A 21833-nucleotide genomic window follows, 5' to 3' on the forward strand; every position below is an offset into this window, starting at 1 on the left:
GAAGATTCGGGGAGAAATTCTCCGCCATCCCTACCTTCTTCTGAGACTGGTTATAGTCTGACTTTTCCTGCTTACTTCAGCTCCAATACTGATAGGGATGTATGAAAGTCACTTACCTAGGGATGTGAGAGAATTCTGCCATGGACTGAAATGGGATCAAATTCCCTTCAGTCTGTGCCACGGAATCCTCTGCAGAATGGCACCATGAGGTCCTGCGGAGCCAGCAGTCATGCGGCTTTTTTTTTTTGTCAACCGCACAGAGTCGCAAAATTTTCATAAATAAAAATGCAAGGTAGCATATTCCGATAATAAATACGTAAGTTTTTTTTTTTTAAATGAATTGTGCTCACTGCCTTGTTTGTGGGTGTTCCTTTTCAATTGAAATCCTCCCCCTCCGTTTACTTTCAACCAAAACACTTCCTCCTCCTTGGGGCTTCCCAAAACAAGGCTGCCCTAGGTGTGCCTGAGCGATGCACTCTTGGTTTAAAGCAACGCTGTTGAAAGAAAGAAAGGAAGGAAGAAAGAAAGAAAGAAAGAAAGAAAGAAAGAAAGAAAGAAAGAAAGAACAAACCTTTTAAAATGACCATGCCGATCTGGAGCCCTGCATGAGTATTATTCCCCCTGCTAGGCTTTCAATTTCCACATCCGGCCTTGTTGGTGACGTTGTGAGGCTAAAATGGAGAGGAGAACCAACTCTCTGCATGTCTACTCAGAAGTAAGTCTTACTGAGTTCAATGCGACTTACTCCTACACATGTCAGCACCCCACTTGCCCCCAGCTCAACTTTGTATTTCCACATCCAGCTCATTAGCAAACCTCCTGTTAGTTATCTCACTGGGTGACTTTGGGCTGGACACTCACCACTACATAATACTTCTGTTATGAAACTCATGAAGAAAAAAAGACAGTATAATGGAAAGTTCTTTCTGAAGCAGTCACACTTCACTTGTACGAATGCAGCATGAAGGGAAAGATCAGCGACCTGCTCTTTGTTTGAATAAAAAGAACACTCTACACATGCTCAGGGAATGGACAAAATGAGGAATAAACATACCAGGGAATATGAAGAACTATATTCTTCCATTATGTGTGTGTGTGTGGGGGGGGGAATCTCCCTCAATCCAGCTGTTCCCTGGAAAAAAAAAACCCATTCACCCAAGGGTCTTCTGAGATAACTAACAGGAGGGTTGATAATGAACTGGATGTGGAAATACAAAGGTGAGCAGAGAGGAGAACCAACTCTGTGCATGTCTACTCAGAAGTAAGTCTTACTGAGGTCAATGCAACTTACTCCTACACATGTCAGCACCCCACTTGCCCCCGGCTCAGTTTTGTATTTTCACATCCAGCTCATTATCAAACCTCCTGTTAGTTATCTCAGAAGACCCTTGGGTGAATGGGTTTTTTTTTTCCCGAGGAACAGCTGGATGGAGGGAGATTACACACACACACACACACACACACACACACTAGAAGAATATAGTTCTTCATATTCCCTGGTATGTTTATCCCTCATTTTGTCCATTCCCTGAGCATGTGCAGAGTGTGCGGAGCTGGCCAGCCAGGATCCTGGGGGGGAGGCGCAGAGCGCCTCCCCCCATGGCGAGGATTCTGGGGAAGGATTCTGGCGAACAGGTAAGTGACTTTCATACATCCCTAGCTGGGCACTGGAATTACGGCTGTTGGTACGGATTTATCTTTGTAATTTTTGGAGCGGAAAAAAAAAGAGGAGAATTCCGGGGGCTTGCGAATGACAGTACGGAGCACTGGCCGCAAACTGCGGAACTAAAGTGGCATGGAAGGTACACAATTCGTACATCCCTACACTTACTTTTTTGATGGGGTGATGCGCGGTGGGGGGGAGGCACTCTGCACCTCCCTCTGAAATCCTGATCCAGCTGGCTCAGCTCCGCAGACATTCTGCGGAGCCACCGGCCAGGACCGCCTGCAGCCGGACATCCGACCACTGGAAAGCCTTCCGAAAAGAAAACAGTGTATGCAAATGGCAGAAGCTACCATTTGCGTTCCCTTTTTTCGCTGTTTTAGCCTACATAAATATTTACGTAAGGTATTACAGCGAAAAAAGGGGAACGCAAATAGCGTAGTGGGTGCTATTTGCGTTCCCCTTTTTTTCACCATAATAGCTTACGTAAATATTTGCATAGGCTAAAACAATGAAAAAAAGGGAACACAAATGGCAGCCACTGTAGCTGCCGCCATTTGCATACGCTTTTTTTTTTTAGCTTGCCGTGATAGGCTACGTAAGTATTTACGTAGCCTATCATGGCAAAGGCAGCTACACAAATGGCATAGTGGCTGCCATTTGCGTGGCTGCCTTTGCCGTGATAGGCTACATAAATACTTACATAGCCTATCACGGCAGCCTGACCGGATGCAAATGGCGGCCGCCATTTGAGTCCACAGCAGCTGCTGCTGGAGCCGCTGCCGGAACATCCGCCCCAGGTAAGCTTCTCCCATTTTGCTCACCAGTTTGATGGGCTTTTTTTCCTCCCAGGAGATGGGGAAGTCTTCCTTCTCAGCCATGCAGGAGAAAGGCTTGACAGTTAGGATTTCAATGGGTATTAAAAGTGCCTTTGATTGGGAAGCCAGCCAGCCACTATCTCTTCTCCTAGCCCACCTTGCAGGGTTGTTGGGAAGTCAAAATAAGGGAGAAGAGCAACAACAGCACTGGGGGGGGGGAGAAGGGGTCTAATGAAGGTGTCTCCATGAAGCAGTCGCCTGGCAGGGGTGTGTGCTAGGGATGGGGTTGCTGCACACTCGACTTTGCTTTAAGGAAAAAACAAAAGGGCTTGGAAGGCATGGAGGAGACTGGCCAGAGTGGGAAACTGGAGTGGAGCAGAAGGGGGCGAGGGAGGGGGGAATTGGCAAGAGGAGGAGGCGGGAACACTGATGAGGTAATCAGAGCCAACCCAGACTCCACCCAGACTTCACCTAGCCATCAAGAAAATAATTTTATTAGAGCTCAGTGGAAACAGCACAGAGCCCCAGGCTACAGCGATGATAAGCTGGACTTTAAGGGCTGTGGAAACTAGGGATGTTAGAGAATTCCTCCACCGACTCCGTGGCTGAACGGAGCAATCCCCCCCCCCCGCCACCACACAAAACCTCTTCGGGACAGACCCTACCTTGTGTCGGCCGTCCGCTGCCCTCGTCTGCGGGTGCGAATGGCGGCCCCAGTCTGCGGCCGCCATTTCCCTCGCTATGTTAGCCATGATAGGCTTCGTAAGTATTTATCATGGCAAAGAGCAGGGACGCAAATTGCAGCCGCTACACCATTTGCTTCCCTGCTCTTTTCATGATAGGCTACGTAAATATATACATAGCCTATCACGGCCTAATGTAGGGACACAAATGGCGGCTGCTACGCCGGCTGCCATTTGCAGCCGCAGCAGCCCGGCAGCAGATGGCTGTCCGACTGTGGATGGGCCCAGCTGGTGGCTCCATGGACTCACCGTGGAGCGGAGCTGGCCAGGCAGGATTCTGGGGGTGAGACTGATCGCGTCCCCCCCCCTCCGTGGATACCCCTGAACGGAGCCAGGGGGATTCGTACATCCCTAGTGGAAACAGGAAAAGGAGAAGATGTGATTGGGGAAACATTGTAGCAAAGTTGCAAACAAAGTGAAACCAATAGCATGGAAACATGCTCCTGGTCTCAGGCACTCTGCCCTCCCCATTTGGGCCTGAAAGACTTAGCGTAAATGCACCCACACTTTTCCTAAGTTGTAAGCAAGCACAATTTGTGACATTGCACAATATCATTACTGACCATGGGGAATATCTGCTTACTGCTAAGGCCTTAGCTTCAAATTTCCTGGCTTTGCAGAGTTTGAGCTAACATGAAATAATCTTAACTCTTGTCTTAAACTTAAACTAAATCAGTGAATTAATGTATAGTCTAAAAACAAATTACCCCCCCCATACGCACACACACACACACATAAATATTGCTGAAGGATGTTCACAAGGATGGATCTCTATTTGTAGGATGTACAGATTCTATTCTGTATTTTGCAGATATGAGAGTAGTGACTGAAAGAAAGTTAAAAGCAATTACCTGTTAAATTGCCTTCTTCCCATGTGTGTGTAACTAATTTTAGTTAAATTATTTTAGTCTTTGTTCTCAGTTGTCAGTTGTCCAAATACTAAGTGCCAAAGCAGGCTGTACTTTAAACCTGTGTCTAGCAACCATGTATTCCCCCCTCCCATTTTTTCTCTACACTACAGTAGGTGCAGAGGGCCCAATCCAGACTGGGGCTCTGGCATGGGTGGAAGGAGGATTTTAAGAACTGGATCAGCCCCCCTGCCCCACGTCTGCTCTAGAGTAAAAATGAGGGGGGAAAAGAGTCATTCCAAGATACAGATTTAAAGTAATGTCTGTTTTGTCCCTAATTGCTGCTTAGAATTCCATTCCATTTAAGGCTGCAGTCCTTTGCACACTTTCAGTAGATTCCACTGATATCTGATGCAGCTAGGTAATTTTAGACCCTGGAATTAATGTGAGTGTGTGTGGGGGGGGCATTTATGGACATGTGCATTACTTCAGTTCTGAAGCACACAACTAACATTTCTCTTCCCCAGTTCCAGCTCCATTCCACGCTTTAAAACTGCTTCTATATTACCAATATGTTAGAACAAAAATTGAATTATTTTCCAGCCCTATTTTCTTTCTTTCTTTCTTTCTTTCTTTCTTTCTTTCTTTCTTTCTTTCTTTTTCTTTCTTTCCTTCCTTCCTTCCTTCCTTCCTTCCTTCCAAACTCAGACTGAGTGCAATTTTGCATCTTAAACTCACTTAAATTATAGCACCTTCATCAGTACAGGAATAAAATGGAGTTTGCTTCCGCACCTGTTACTCTCTGGGTGGTCATGGGTGGCAGCTTATCTGCAAGGCCCTGGTCTTTGGTCCCTTGTTGCACTACTGCCCGCTGAACATAATGGGGAACTGATTTCCAAATAAACATGGATTGGACTAGGCTTAGGGATATGCAAATCAGCAAAACCCGAGCTAGCAGACGTTCTCCCATTTTCATCTCCAAGCTCATTCCGACCCGAGTATGAATGAGATGGTGAGCTTTGTATTTTCCTTTTCACGTGCAAATCCCTGCATATTCTTGTGTGTATTTTCCTGAAATGTATACATCAGTTGTGTGCATCTTTGAAATGTACGCATTCTTCTCCCATTCATTAAAACATGTTTGTGTGCATTTTGCAAACGTATGCATTTTTTTCATATGCATTTTTCAAATGTATGCATGCTGCTGAAGGCATGGGGGGGGGGAGTTCCGTGAATGCATCGCAAAGTTGGAAGTGTACAGATTCTGACAGCAGATTGAGTCTGAGTCCATGTTCAGTCCAGGGCTGCATATTATTCTGGATTACATATTAGCATGATAAACTCTGCTCTGTCTAAGGAGAGTTGCAGTTCTGAACCCCAAAGAAACCTGTGGCGCTGCCTTAATATGCTCCTTACATGTTCCAGAGCTGACCCCTGGCATTGCCGAGAAGTTCCATCCCTTTGTGCTTTACGTGTGGGCACTGGCTCCCATTCCAATTGGCTGCATGGCTCTCTCCCAATAAACCACTCAGTGCTCTGCCCATCGCAGAGTCGTCTTTGGAAGAGCATGGACACAGACAGCTTGTTTGTCCTAATTATGTCCTAGGATGACAAATGACTACATGGACAAGAACAGCACAGCACCAGTAGAGTATTTCTTCATCCATGGATGAGGAAGTGGGGGAGATTTGTGGGAAGAAATAAGCATATATAGACATCCCACACAAACACTAGGGATGGTGGAGAATTCTGCCATGGACCCCAATGAGTCTGGATTCTAAAGAATCCCCCGCCCCCGGAGTCTGTGGCAGAACAGAGCACTTACCTCCACCTCTCTCTGGAATCCTCTTCGACCCGATCCTGCTTGCAGAAATCCTATGCAAATATTTGTGTAGCCTATCGCGTGAAAAAGCAGGGATGCAAATGGCATCCAGTACACCACTTGCAGCTCTGAAGGTCTTAGTTTAAGCTAAATGCAGCCATTTAACCTTAAACTAAGACCTTTACGGCCATAAATGGCATACTGGACACCATTTGCATCCACAGTCAATTCCCCTCAGCCAGCGATATGGCAATGGTGGCCGTATCGCTTGCGCTTTGGAGCTGGCTGGTGGCTCCACAGCATCACTGTGGAGCAGAGCTGTCTGGCCAGGATTCTGGGGTGAGGAATGGATCACCTTCCCCAAGAGTGGATTACCAGCCGGAACGACAGGTAGGGAATCCGCCCATCCCTAACAAACACTGAAAAGAACAGTGCAAATTGTTTAGTACAAGTTTGGATACCAGAAATCTTCATCTCAAACCCTCTAGAGTTTCAAGCCTAGAGAAAGACATACCCCGTTCCCCCATCCCCCAGGTCTTTGAATAGTTTCCCGGTATTGGGTGGAGAGAAATCATAGATGGGAGATTTCTGATATAATTCCTGCTCAACTGCAATGATCTAACCAGTGCTTATTAAATCCATCAAAATTTAATGTCCTATTTAATGTGTTGTTTGGATTCAGACTGAGGGCTAGAGATGGATGGATGCCCCCAGTCTGGGTCCTCCGGGCACCTGCTGAGCCGCTGACTCAGCTCACGTGCCCCTGGACCCACACTTGAGCTCCCCCCCACACCGCTTGCCGAGCTACCCGCACTCACCCTGGACCCATCCGTGAGCACTGTGAGCACCATTTTGTGAAAGAAAATGGTGATAGCAAATATGCACACACCTAATCTTATGCAAAACGGTGCTGTAAATGGCCGATATATGCAAGATTACAGGCGTAAATGGCGCTCGCGGACAGGTCCAGGGTGAGTGCGGGCAGCTTGGAAAATGCAAGGGGGACTCGAACAGGGGCAGGGGCTTGGCAGGCGAGGCTCAGGGCTGCAGGTGTGTGGGGAGTCAGTTGGATTCCTGGACCCAGTCGGGTGCCCGCTCCATCCCTACTTAGGGCCAAAGTTCACATGATGGATGGCTTCTCTATTGTCTTTTCTTCAAATCAGCTATGAGGGGCTGCTAATTTTCTCAAGAACATAATGCCAGGGAAGGGAGTTAACCCATTGCCCCATGCCATTCCCCCAGTCAAAACCCTCTTCTGCCCCCAAGTTGCCAAGAACCTTACCTGGGAGAGAAAGATATGTACAACATGGGTACCAGGTGTTTGTGTGGAGCACATGCTAGGGATGGATAAATCTGTCAATTCTGATTTTGTCACAGTTTCATTTTTCCAGTTTTTAGTTGGTCTCAAACATCGATAATTTTTCCAGTCTTAAGTGTGGTTCATCCCAAATTTTGAGAATGGCTTTTTTTAAAGTTCGCATGAAAATACATATGCGTTTTGTGTACCTTTTCCCTAATGCATGCATTTTTGTACGCATTATGCCTGTTACACTCATTTTTGCAAGCAAGTTTCCTAATATAGCACATTTTAAACATTATTTTCCTGAATATATCCATGTTTTATTATTTCTTAAAAATGGAGGACTCCATTTCAAAGTGTGAAATGGAGTGTGAAATTCAAAGGATACCTGAATTTTGGTTCACATAGTGGTTTGACAGTGTGAAATTAGGTAAATTCACATCAAAATGGAAACTGAACAAATTTCTCCCCCATCCCCATTACATGTTAGATCATCTGTGTAATGGAGAGGGATGTGAAGCGTTCATTCCTCCAACACATGAGGAGAAGCACTGCCCCAGGTATTATATGAGCCATATGTTGGAGAACAAGGATATTCCAGGCACATGGAACCATATTATACAAGCCATGGATGAAAGAGTAGGGTAATGGAGGAAAGGAAGTCAAATGAGCTTGCACAGACAGAGATCATTAAGACAGAAATAATTTGGAAATTACAGAATGGAGCTGTGATACTTTTACTTAACATTAACACATGTTTAGTAGCCACCTATGTATAGTAATGAAGAGAAGAATACTTCTGGAACTTCCAATAAGAGGGTTTTTAAAAAAAAAGAAATAAAAAATCCTAGTTACAATTGCTGTGAAGTGCCAAAAAGGGTTATGGAGCATAGGTTTCAATGGTCATTATCTTCTAATTTGGAAGATGGGTTTCTCCTTGAGGAGGCAGAATTATCCACAGGTGCACAATAGATGAGGGGGTAGATGTGTGCATAATCAATAAATCATGGATAAGAATGGCTGCCAATGAGAGAGTTCTAATAATTGCTGCTTGCCTGTGACAAGAAATATCCTACTTTTTGCCAGGTGCATTAGTATCCTAGATACTAGTATAGTATGAGTAGATATGATAGCATAGAATGTTGCTGAACATGGACATTCCAGCAACTCAGGGAAACAATGATATTTTGCTGCCCAGCTTCTGTGAAGGAAGGGGTGGCTGTCAATTAGGCTAGGAGTAAACTTCACACAGCATTCGCTGGATCATGGAGAAAGCAAGAGAATTCCAGAAAAAATGTCTATTTCTGCTTCATTGACTACACTAAAGCCTTTGATTGTGTGGATCACAACAAACTGTGGCAAATTCTTAAAGAGATGGGAGTACCAGACCACCTTACCCGTCTCCTGAGAAACCTGTACAAGGGTCAAGAAGCAACAGTAAGAACCGGACATGGAACAACCGATTGGTTCAAAATTGGGAAAGGAGTACGACAAGGCTGTATATTGTCGCCTTGTTTATGCAGAGTACATCATGAGAAATGCTGGGTTTGATTAATCAAATGTTGGAATTAAGATTGCCGGGAGAATTATCAACAATCTCTGATACGCAGATGATACCACCCTAATGGCAGAAAGCAAAGAGGATCTTAAGAGCCTCTTGTTGAGGGTGAAAGTGGAGAGTGCAAAAGCTGGTTTGAAAAAACATTTTAACATGTTTTAAAAACATTTTTTTAATGTTTTTAAAACATTAAAAAAACGAAGATCATGGCATCTGGCCCCATCACTTCCTGGCATATAGAAGGGGAAGAAATGGAAGCAGTGACGGATTTTATTTTCTTGGGCTCCAAGATCACCGCAGACAGTAACTATAGCCATGAAATTAAAAGATGCTTGCTCCTTGGGAGGAAAGCTATGGCCAACCTAGACAGCATAGTAAGAAGCAGAGACATCACCTTGCCGACATAGGTTCGTATAATCAAAGCTATGGTTTTCCCAGTAGCAATGTATGGCTGTGAGAGCTGGACTATAAGGAAGGCTGAGCACCGAAGAATCGATGCTTTTGAACTGTGGTGCTGGAGAAGACTCTTACGAGTCCCCTGCACTGCAAGGAGATCAAATCAGTCAATCCTAAAGGAAATCAACCCTGACTGTTCATTGGAAGGGCAGATACTGAAGCTGAAGCTCAAATATTTTGGCCACCTAATGTGAAGAGAAAACTCTCTGGAAAAGACCCTGATGCTATTGCTACGAAAGATTGAAGGCAAAAGGAGAAGGGGACGGCAGAGGATGAGATGGCTAGATAGCATCACCGATGCAACAAATATGGACTTCAGCACACTCCAGGAGGGAGCGGAGGACAGGAAGGCCTGGCGTGCTATGGTCCATGGGGTCATGAAGAGTCGGACATGACTGAACAACTGAACAACAACAAACTTCACACAGAGACTAGGGGCAGAAGTAGTCCTGTGGGTTAAGCTGAGGATTGGGAAGATGCCTCAGGAGGCAGTAAAGCTAAAGGACAGGGTAGGTCAGAAACAACATGGCTGAAGTAAGGGTGTAATGAACTGAAAATCAGAAACCAATGAAGGTGTGGCTGCAGGAGAAGGGGACATGAGGAAGAAGACAGAGGTAAGAGGACACTGAGGTGCAAGGAGGCTCTGGAGAACCCTTACTGTGTATAAGGCCAGGTGGTAACATATCCTTGGAAGGAGGGAGACAGGACCTCTAGGGAGACTGCCCAAGAGACAGGATGGCTTAAGAAGTGGGGGATATAGTGCATGGGCTGAAAAACAAAGGCCTGGGTAAACAGTGGGATATGAGTAAGAAGGAGCCAATGAAAAAATTGGACTGGTCCAAAACCTCACGTAGAAGGCACAGAAAGGAAGTGGAAAGGTGACACTAGTCTGGAGAATGTGTCCAGTGTAACTTTAATAGTTGAATAGAAAGGGGACTCTGCCAGTTTTGGCTTCTGCAGTAGGATGACCTGGTATCCTGTCAATGAGAACCAAAAAGCAGGGGATGGTGCTGGTGGGATGTAATATCACATAGTATGAATGAATCAGCCAATTCCTTGGCTACAGACTTCTAGTTAAAGAATCAGTGGAGATCAAGGGTTGGGACAAATTACACCTCTTTCTAAACTACAGGGCAGAGTGAGTTTAACAGTTTGTGTTTTCCCTTGGCTACAGCTGCTGAAACAGATACAGATGGAACTACACATATGGATATATGATGGGAAGGGCCAGCGCTCTGCAAGAGTGTTGGTATGGATGATTTGTTTGATCACTTGCTGTTTGTTCTTAAGCACCTTTGGGAGAGCTTCTACAAATGGAACATAGATGTCAAGGCCAGGATGGGGTCATGAGTGGAGACACCTGAATCTTCTCTGCCACCATTGCATCTGCACAGTGCTGTCCAGCAGAGATTTTTCATGTGGTTTGGGTCGGGATCACTACACAATCTGGCCTTTCTGTGGATGTGAGGGAATCCTTGAAGGCATGCTGTGCCATGTTGGCAGAACATTTCAAGGAAAAGATCACTCTCATTCATCGTGACTTGGATATCACTGTAAATTCAGGTCAGCCTATGGAAGTGTCCACAGTGCCAACTGGTCCAGTGTTGATGGACAAATTCCAGTTGTTGAGGCTTGACGGTGTGGATAAAGTGCTTAGACCAGCACAGCCTATTGTATGCACACTGGCCATTGTTGGAGACAGAGGGTTGGATCTTCCTTCCATGGGTGTAAGGGTTCTGCTGCTCACAGAAGGTGCGTCCACCTGATCTTTTAAGGCTCTCCCCTCTTCCCTACACCACTGCTTACTCCATTCAGGGTTCCCAAATACTCTGTGTAGCATTTTTAGGATTTGTCATGGGGAGGAGGGGACAAGGAAATCTGCTTCCACCAGCCCAGTTACAGGCGGCTAAATCTGGATCCAACCCAGAATGCTGAACTAGATGAATTTAGAAATAATTCATATGCTTGTCTCCTTCTGCATGGATCAGTATAACTAAATATTCTACCAATCTCCACAATAATTTGCCACCTCCCCTCAGCTCCATATTATCCATTTGAAAAGTGTCAGAGCTCTGCTCTAGCAAGAAGGGTAGTAGGGAAGCCAGAAATTTGGTAGTTTCCTTTCTTGAGCAAAAGTTTTCTAGAGGCAAAAGTTGCAACAGGTGCTGGATATATACTGATGATGCAGAGGTAACCTTTCCTCTAGTGCTGATCCATTCTAGCATAAGATGATTTATATTTGATCCCTTGTCCAAATGAAGGTATTTTTTTTTTCACATGAAACTATTCTAGCAGGATGCTACAGATGAATTACAGAGTGTAGCTATAGTAACCCTCTTGCCAGGGCTATGGAGCTTTTTATAGAAATGGAAAAGCTTCACTGAAACTGCAGATTGCACTCTCCTGAAGCCAGAATAAAACTGTGTGCCAAAACAGCCACATTTTACATATGAGGAGGGGGGTTGCATCCACTGGGGATGAAAATCTCCGTCCATTTCATTTCCTCTCTGTATCTTTTTAACCAATCTTAAATTCAGTTCATCCTACTTCCACATCAATTTGAGAATCTAAAAACAAACATTTTGTACCAACCCCCGCTATGCATTTTTGCATGCATTTCTCCTAATGCATGCATTTACACAATTTTGCCCAATATACACCATTTTTTGCACACCATTTTCCTAATATAATGCATCTTTGAATATTATTTTCACTAATATATGCATTTTTGGTGCACATTGAAGAATCCCACTGCAAAATTTGGTGAAGTGCAGATTTTGAAGCACAACTGACTTTCAGTTCGTTCATTGGTTCAAAAGTGTGAAATTTAGAATGTGAACTGAATAAATGGCTTCACTGTGGTGTAGTAACTACACACATGATGTCTAAAACATGGACAAGCCACGCACCCTGGCATCTTCACAAACATGTACAAAGACAGACACTCCTCACATACACTTCTATCCGTGAAGGCGGCCACGTAATCTGGAACACGGATTGTACAGAGTTCTAGATCTTGTGGACACCTTCCCGTATATGGCTGTACACAGTCAGACTGAAGCCCTGCAGATGTTCACACTGTATGTGCAGATGCCAGGGCGTGGAACTAGTTTGTAAAGTCAGGAGCCTCTGCACAGTTTTGCTTCCTTCTCATGTGCTGGGCGAATGCATGCGCAAAACTTCTGAACAGGGCTAATATCAAGAAGAGAACAAGAGATATAGATGCCATTTGGTTTCTGCTTCCTTTGCCTCTTCATCTTACCATATTTCAAGTAATTCACAAGCTTATTGGGCTCAGATAAAAGTACTGGTAGAAAAGAAATCATGTTCTGAGAGAATGTAATGTGGGGTTGTTACTAAATAGGTTCAAACTGCAGGAGATTGTTCAATTTTGAGACATGAGAGAAAAATTGATTTCAGAGCCAGCCTTGCTAAATGGCTTCAGAATTTAGATCTACAAATGAAATACCTCTCCACCACCTGAATGAAATCTCAAAAAGCCAAGTTCTGAACATTGCTTAATTCATGTTGTGTCAGGGAACATTATTCCCATGGCATAAAATACAGTCAAAAGGGAGAAAATCCATATAGGAATGCAATGGTATAAACACATTTTTCTTCCTTCGTATTTCCACATTTGAAGACAGATAAGAAACCAAAATGTAGTGTACACTCTAGGTGAAAATACTATAACAAAACTAAAACCAATATTCCTTCGTCCTGTCACACATACCCTTTTCCCTTCTCTTTTGCTTAGTCTACACTGTACAAATCCATTACATCATTTTAAAATAAGAATGATGTGCATTAAAGTTTGCTGTGCAGTAATCAAAAGAGCCTTCTCTGAGTGATGGGCATGGGTTTTTGCATCAAGCCAAGAAGGCACATCCTGTCAATACCAATACTATTTATTCAAATTAGCTCCTGAATGCATCAGCCAGAGTTGAGCTCTTTGATGTGTTATAGTTGCAGATATAGCAGGACATAGTTCTTGAGCCAGAAAAAGAAGTTTATAAGACACTGAGGATCAGCAGCTGTTCTGAAGGGCCAATAAAAATATTGGTTTGCATTTGTAGTGATGAAGCTGACACTGATTGGCTGAGCTGGCCTGGGTAGTTCAGTTCAGTTCCTCAGAAAACGAAACAGTTGCTGTGAGGATGGGAAAATTATCAGTTTGGCTGGGTGCGACAGACCACCAGGGCTCACTGATTCAAGCCACCACATCGCTGAAGCTGGTGAGATTGGTCTGGGATGGCAGAGAGCAGCTGCACCCTAATATGACAGCATCAGGGTATGCTTGCTGGTCCATGTATCCAGACAAGCCACAGCTGTAGTTGGAAAAGCGGCAAGAAGAGGAGGCAAGAAGCAGGGAAGGGTAGAATCTGGGCATCTCTACACCACCCTTAAAATCCTGCATGGGGCTTTCTGCTTCCATTTTCAATGCAGAATCACAACAATTCCCCTTTTCACATGCTTCCTTTCCTCCCACCTCCTTCCCCTTCTTTCTCCCTGTATCTGAGTCTTCTATGATCTTTCATTGATCTCACTCCTCTTCTTGCCACTTTTCCTTTTTTCACAGAGGAAACTGAAGTGGAACACAACAGGGTGATTTGATAGCTCTTTATCTGGATCTATTTAAAAATGGAACAAAGGGCATTTAGTGCAGGAGATGCCTTGAATAATCACGGCGTCATGTAAAGAGCCTGCAAACTTCCGTGAAGGAGCCTTCTCAATCACAGGATAAAAGCTCAGTGTGAAGGAGCCCTCTGTCAAGGGGGAACAGCTAGGGATGTACAAAAGTCACTTACCTTTTCATGGATTGATTTGCAGTGTGGGGGAAGGCGCTCCGTCCCTCCTCCCAGAATCCTCGACGGGGTGGGAGGTAATCCGGTCCTCCCCCCTGGAATCCTGCCCAGCCGGCTCCACTCCATGGCAGCTCCATGGAGCAACCGGCCAGGGCTGTCCGCAGCCAGATTTCCGGCTGTGGACGGGCTGCTGTAGATGTAAATGGCGGCCGCCGTAGCGGCCGCCATTTGCGTCCAGTCAGGCTGCCGTGATAGGCTACGTAAGTATTTACGTAGCCTATCACTGTGATAGGCTACGTAAGTATTTACGTAGCCTATCATGGCAGACAAAAAAACCCACAACAGTGTACGCAAATGGCGGCGGCTACAGCGGCCACCATTTGCGTCCCCTAGTTTTTGCCGTTTTAGCCTATGTAAATATTTACGTAGGCAATTATGGCGAAAAAAAGGGGAATGCAAATAGCGTAGTGGGCGCTATTTCTGTTCCTTTTCCCCCCACCGTTTTAGCCTACGTAAAAATTTACATAAGCTATTACGGTGAAAAAAAAGGAACGCAAATAGCGTCCACTACGCTATTTGCATTCCCCTTTTTTTGGCCATAATTGCCTATGTAAATATTTATGTAGGCTAAAACGGTGAAAAATAGGGAATGCAAATGGCGGCCACCGTAGCTGCTGCCATTTGCGTATGATGTTTTTTTTTTTGCTTGCCGTGATAGGCTACATAAATATTTATGTAGCCTATCACGGCAAACAGCAGATGCACGATGTTGAAAGACCAGCCGCTGCCGGAGCTGCCACTGGAGCTGCCGCCGCCGGAACATCCGCCCCAGGTAAGCTTCATCCTGGGGGGAATCCGCGGGGGAGGCCATTCCGCCACGGATTTCGGGGGGGCTGTCCTCACTGAAATCCGTGGTGGAATTCTCTGCCATGCCTAGGAACAGCCCTTTAAATGGCGCAGGAGTGACAACAAGGGGAAGAGTGAGAGAGGAGATATACAAGAAGGAAGATAGAGAGCTAGGAAGAAGTGAGAGAAAAAGAGATAGGATCAAGGAGTGAGAGGCAGAGGAGAAATGAGGGAATGATGGGAGAAACAGAGAACAGTTCTCAGGCAAACAGGAGCTAGCTAGATGAAGGAGCCAAGGAGAGAGTAAGACAGGGGCAGTGCCCTATTGTAGAAAGGAAGTGGGCAGTTAAGGTTTGGAGGGCTCTGAGCATCTCCATTGCTGAACATTAAATGTGCATGCACAGAATCTCATTTAAAATTAAAAGCATAAGAAGAGCCCTGCTGGATCAGACCAAAGACCTATCTAATCCAGCATTTTGTTCCCCCAGCAGCCAACCAGATCACTATGGGAAGCTCACAAGCAGGGTAGGAGGGCAATAGCATCCTCCAACTTCAGTTTCCCAGCAACTGGTATTGACAGGCATACTGCCAGAGAAAAACACATGGGGGAAATGAGATGCTTGATTCTATTCATATACCACTAGGCATTAGTAACCTCACAAATTTGTATATCATAGCAGATTATTTTGAACCTGGGATTCCTTCTGTTGTTTCTTCTGATGGGCGAAAGTCCGTTACCTGTTCTCGAAGCTTGCTTCACGGTGGGGGGGAGGCGCTTCGGTTCTCCCCCCAAAGTTCAGGCGAGGGGGGGAGGCGCCCCGCCTCGCCTGGCCGAAATTCAGGCTGGGGGGAGGTGCCCCATCCCTCGCCGGCGAAATTCAGGCCGGGTAGAAGCGCCCCGTCTACCCGGCCATGAAAAAAAAAGTAAACAAACAAACAAACACACACACACACCCGTGATAGGCTACGTAATGATTTACGTAGCCTATCACGGCTAGATTTCCAAAGTCAGCTGTGATAGGCTATGTAAATCGTCACGTAACCTATCACGGGTGACTTTGGAAAAAAAAAGCGCGTACGCAAATGGCGGCTCCCATGGGGACCGCCATTTGCGTTCCTTATTTTGGCACGTCTAGTCTACGTAAAGATTTACGTAGACTACGGCTAAAATAAGGGCAATGCAAATAGCGTTTCCTTATTTTCGCTGTAGTCTACGTAAATCTTTAGGTAGACTAGACGTGCCAAAATAAGGAATGCAAATGGCGGCGCCCATGGGCCGCCACCATTTGTGTACGTGCTTTTTTTTCCCCCAAAGTCAGCCGTGATAGGCTACGTGATGATTTACGTAGCCTATCACGGCTGACTTTGGAAATCTAGCAGTGATAGGCTACGTAAATCGTTACGTAGCCTATCACGGGTATGTGTGTGGTTTTTTTTACCGCACTTTTTTTTTTTGCAATGGCGGCAGCAGCAGCCAGTCAGGAGACCGGCCGCTGCCCCCGCCCCTGCTGAACCGCCGCCGAACCTCTGCCAAACCGCCGCCGAACCACCGCCGGGACCCGCCATCGAGAGGGACATTCGGCCACGGTAAGTCCCATCCCGGGGGGGAGGGCGGGGGGGCAGCGGAGAATTTCCCCACCAATTTCGGGGGGCCGAATGCATTGGCATTTGGCCTCCTGAAGATTCAGGGAGAAATTCTCCGCCAACCCTACTTCTGAAACTGTGCAGAAACAAGAATGACTAAACCTGGAGCACTGATCTGATCAGTGATTTGACCTGGGATTCGATGTGAATGGCACTAGCTTTTCTTGGGGTATGCTTGAGTGCATATCCCTATGAGAGACCTCTCAGGACTGTCTTTATTTCCCTCTTGATGGACATCTTTGTGCATGGAGGGAAGGTTAATGATGCACAGGAGAACAATGAATGATTAAGGGACAAGCCAGCTGTTCTAGGTAGCAAGACAAAGGAAACATAAATTATTAGCCTGTGCTCACGGTTGTGTAGAAATGGATACCATGCACCATTGAAATTGTACAGTGGAAAATGATGGAGTGAATGGTCAGAAGTATGGGGATAGAAGCAAATATAAGGGAGGGGGATTTCTGAGTATTTTGGGTGACTTAAATGTACATTAATAACCTTATTCATGCTTCGAGATGTTTTAATTGTTATTTCATCCATCCATCCATCCATCCATCCATCCATCTACCATCTTTAATCTGCTATCAGGAATTTTCAGGCAAAGGTCAGCATTACATATTATGATTACTGCAGCTAAGGGCAGTGATATTCCACTGTTTTCTGAAGCAAACATCTCAAGCGTGGATGTAATGCTTGTATGTATATGCATCTTTAAATGGTCAAGAAGACATATCTGGGAAATATCTTTGGGCCAGGTTTCCTATATGTGTGTACATGGGATGAATGTATGCACACACATCTTAAAGGAGAGATCCTATTACCACTAGACACTGCCTAGAGGGCCCATAGGATGGTTTGGTTTCTGGAATCTGAAGTCAGAACCAGGGCTTTGACCTTGGAACCCAGAAATTGTGCCCACCCTCGCCCACATAGCCAGCATGGTTCTCTCTGCATGAGCTATGTGTCCACACTCAGAAATGGAGCATGGAGATGGGGAAAAGGGGGTGGTCCTGGGGAAAGGGAGTGGAGGAGACCATGGAAGCCACATCATGCAGTTTTCTGTGTGCGACCCAGCCTCCTTCCCTCTCCCTCCCCAAAGCTGCAGCTAGACAGACAAAATCGGCCATCTATCCAAAAATGCAGGGTGGCTGGAGCATGGAGGTGAGGATCACATCCATGATCTGGCCACCCTGCATTGGATACTCCATAGCCTCCAACTTTGGAAGCTGCCGACTATCAATAGGATTGTGCCCTTGGTCACCCATGTACATACAGTCAGTGCCAGAAATATCGGAACAAGAATAACTCTTTTGTCATTTGGCCTCTGTACACCACCACATTGAAGTTGAAAGGAAACACACCCAGATGGGAGCAAAGTCAGGACTTTCAGCTGTAATGCAAGGGGTTTGACAAAAGTGGGGCACTAACCATTCAGGAAGTACAGCCAGTGGCATGCACACACGCCCAGCGTTGGTGGCTCATAAGCAATGGAACAAATGGCTGACAAGCAGCTGCATGGCCAGGTGTGGCCTGTTTCCTGGGTACCCCATGACCAATCAAGGAGATAAAAGGTCTGGAGGTGGTTCTGAGTGTTACATTTGCATTTGGTAGCTGTTCACTGGAACTCCCAACATGAGGCCCAAAGAGGTGTCCATGTGAGTGAAGGAGGCCATCATTAGGCTGAGGAAACAACATAAACCCATCAGAGAGATAGCAAAAACAGTGGGAGTGGCCAATACAACAGTATGGAACATCCTGAAAAAGAAGGACTTAACTGGCAAGCTCAGCAACAGCAAAAGGCCTGGAAGACCACGGAAGACAACTAAAGTGGATGACCACAGAATTCTGCTCATGGTGAAGAGGAACCCTTTCACAACATCTAGCCAGGTCAAGAACACTCTTGAGGAGGTAGGCATGTCATTGTCAACATCTACAGTCAAGAGACGGCTTTATGAATACAAATACAGAGGCTTCACAACAACGTGCAAACCACTGGTAATGCTCAAGAACAGACAGGCCAGATTAGCCCTTGCCAGCAAACACCTACAAAAGCCTGCCCAGTCCTGGAATAAGATTCTTTGGACTGATGAAACCAAGATTAACTTGTACCAGAATGATGGGAAGAGAAAAGTATGGAGAAGGAAAGGAACAGCTCATGATCCAAAGCATGCCACATCATCTGTCAAATATGGTGGAGGCAGTGTTATGGCATGGGCATGTATGGCTGCCAATGAAACCAGGTCACTGGCGTTTCTTGATGACCTGACTGCTGTTCAAAGCAGCAGGATGAAATCTGAAGTGTATAGGGCTAGACTTTCTGCTCAGATTCAGCCGAATGCTGCCAAACTGATAGGATGCCGCTTCATATTGCAGATGGATAATGACCCCAAACATACAGCAAAAGCTACCCCAGAGTTTCTAAAGGCAAAGAAGTGGGATGTTCTTCAATGGCCAAGTCCGTCACCTGATCTCAACCCAATAGAGCATGCTTTTCACTTACTGAAGACAAGACTGAAGGCAGAAAGACCCACAAACAAGCAGCAGCTGAAGGCAGCTGCAGTAGAGGCGTGGCAAAATATCTCAAGGGAGGAAACACAGCATTTGGTCATGTCCATGGGTTCCAGACTTCAGGCAGTCATTGACTGCAAAGGATTTTAATCCAGGTATTAAAGGCGATCCTTAAGTTTGAAAAGATGTTGGTTTGTTCCATTACTTATGAGCCCCCAACAATGGGTGTGTGTGTATGCCACTGGCTGTCCTTCCTGAATGGTTAGTGCCCCACTTTTGTCAAACCCCTTGAATTATAGCTGGAAGTCCTGACTCCATATGAACAAGTCAGGATATGGGTTAAAGACATTTAAACAAATTTTAAACCATGACTTGTATACACCATTCCTTACCAAACCAAACAAATAGAATAGGCTAGCCAACTGATTTATCTATGAAAACAGACTGGGTGTAAATCCCATCCCTGTAGGTATTTTCTAATGGCCATTTGTGTACCATTATAGTAACCTAACCTGCTGGGTTTTTTAAAAACAAAACAAAACAGAAATTGGAACTCATAATTGGCCTTAGTTTCAAACCATTTGTGTCAAATTTTGCTTTCCTTTAGCAATGCTTTTATATAAATCTTTACTGCCTGAAGAGAATATATTGATTTGCTTCAAGTTCAGGATTTATTGTGACCTTGGAACTGCCACATAGCTAGACACTGTTTTTAGAAGTTGTGTTGCAGCAATGGAGACAGCCCAGTCACTATGATCTGCTAACACAAGATTTCTTTCATTTTCCGGGTTCTGTTGTTGGAAGTTGACAGCTTTTTAAAGCCATGAAGACTTTAGTATCTCTGTAGCACTAAAGATATAAAGCACTCAAATATTTTGGCCACCTAATGCGAAGAGAAAACTCACTGGAAAAGACCCTGATGCTGGGAAAGACTGAAGGCAAAAGGAGAAGGGGACGGCAGAGGATGAGATGGCTAGATAGCATCACCGATGCAATGAATATGGACTTGAGTCTTGAGCACGCTCCGGGAGAGAGTGGAGGACAGGAAGGCCTGGCGTGCTATGGTCCATTGTGTCATGAAGAGTCAGACACGACTTAACGACTGAACAACAACAACAGCACTAAAGAGCTAGGAGTCTAATACTGTGCTAAACCTCTCCTCCCTGTTCACAGGAAATTAACTGCTGTCTGCAGAAATAATGCACGACAATGTTTCTTTACTAGGAAAAAACAAAAGCAAAATGTATCCATTCAGTCATACATACTGTTTTGGTAGATCAGGGTGGGCAACTTCCAGTGACTTGGGGGACACATTGTTCCCTCCCCCAACCCACTGGGAGTCTCACTCCCCCCTAGTGATACACCACCACTTTTTGGCAGTAAACTGCTGCTGCTTTTGGCTTTTAAAAGGAGGGTATTTTTCTTCACTGCTGTCGCACTGCCACATTTCAGTGGCAAATTCAATGGCATTGGCCATTGGGCCGGTGGGGGGCTCACATGGCCTGAAAGTCATGTGTTGCCCATCCCTCTGGTAAATGATAATAGTGATGATGATAATCAATACTTATAAAGTGCCTTAAATTTTTGAAGCACTGTATAGAAATCAACAAAGAAGTTGGCCCCGGTCTGCAGGCTCATAGTCTAGGCCATGATGTGTGATGGGGGTCATGGGGCTAGAAATAAACCTCCTTGGACAGGACACCAGTTAGGATAATGACAAGGCCTGCACAACTTTGGATGCTAACTTAGCAGGGTGGGTGGTGCTGCCATGTGTCTTCTCAAGATGTATCAGAAGACTGAAGTCATACAGGAAGAAGGAGTGGCTCCTTCCCTAGCAACACAAGTGGGACATGCAACAAAATGTTTCAGTCTGGTGTACTTCATTTCTCCAAAGTGGTGCTACTGCTATGGGAAGCAACCACACTACCCACTACCATGATGATCAATGAAATAATAAGGAAAAGTGTACAGTGTCCATAAGCTTGCAATGAGTAAGCACTGTACAAAAATTAAAAGCTGCCCACAGGCTTGCAATCTAATACATAGATAATAAGGAAAGGGACTTAATTTGGGAAGACATTTTTTTTTTTTTAGAAGATGAGTTTCAGAATAGGATCAGATGGGTGGATGGGATCAATTCTTCCACAGGACATCAGACATTCAGTATTTGTGGGGATTTTTAAAATGTACTTTGTTACTCTAATATGCTGCCCCAATATGATGTTGATTTCAATATGTATGTGGGGGTTTATTTATAACTGGGGTGGGCAGGGGGGCAACACTAGGATAGGCACAAATGAATCTGTCTATTTTGGTTTTCCTAAATTTCTCCTTTTTACAATCCTTAGTTCATTCTGTCCCGTTTCCATATTGCTTTGCAACTTTTCAAACACACACACACAAATCAGCATGAAAATGTGGCTGCATTTTATGTGCATTTCTCCTAAGATATGCATTTTTGTTAGGGTTGGCGGAGAATTTCTCCCCGAAACTTCGGGGGGCTGAGCGCCAACGTGTTCGGCCCCCCGAACAAGTTTCGGGGAGAAATTCTCTGCACCCCCCACCCCCGCACCCCCCCCGGGACGGGACTTACCTTTGGCGAATGTCCCTCCTGGCGGCGGGTCCAGCTGGCGGTTTGTCGGGTCTTCCTCCGGGGCGGGAGCGGCAGCCGGTCTTTCGACCGGCTGCCGCTGCCGCCATTCCAATAAAAGAAAAAAAAATGCCCCCGTGATAGGCTACATGAGGATTAACATAGCCTATCATGGCTAGATTTGCAAAGTCAGCCGTGATAGGCTACGTAAATCGTCACGTAGCCTATCACG

The sequence above is a fragment of the Heloderma suspectum genome, chromosome 3, assembly GCF_057233095.1.
Source record: "Heloderma suspectum isolate Gila_16-S chromosome 3, 16-S_ref, whole genome shotgun sequence".
Lineage (NCBI taxonomy): Eukaryota > Metazoa > Chordata > Lepidosauria > Squamata > Helodermatidae > Heloderma > Heloderma suspectum.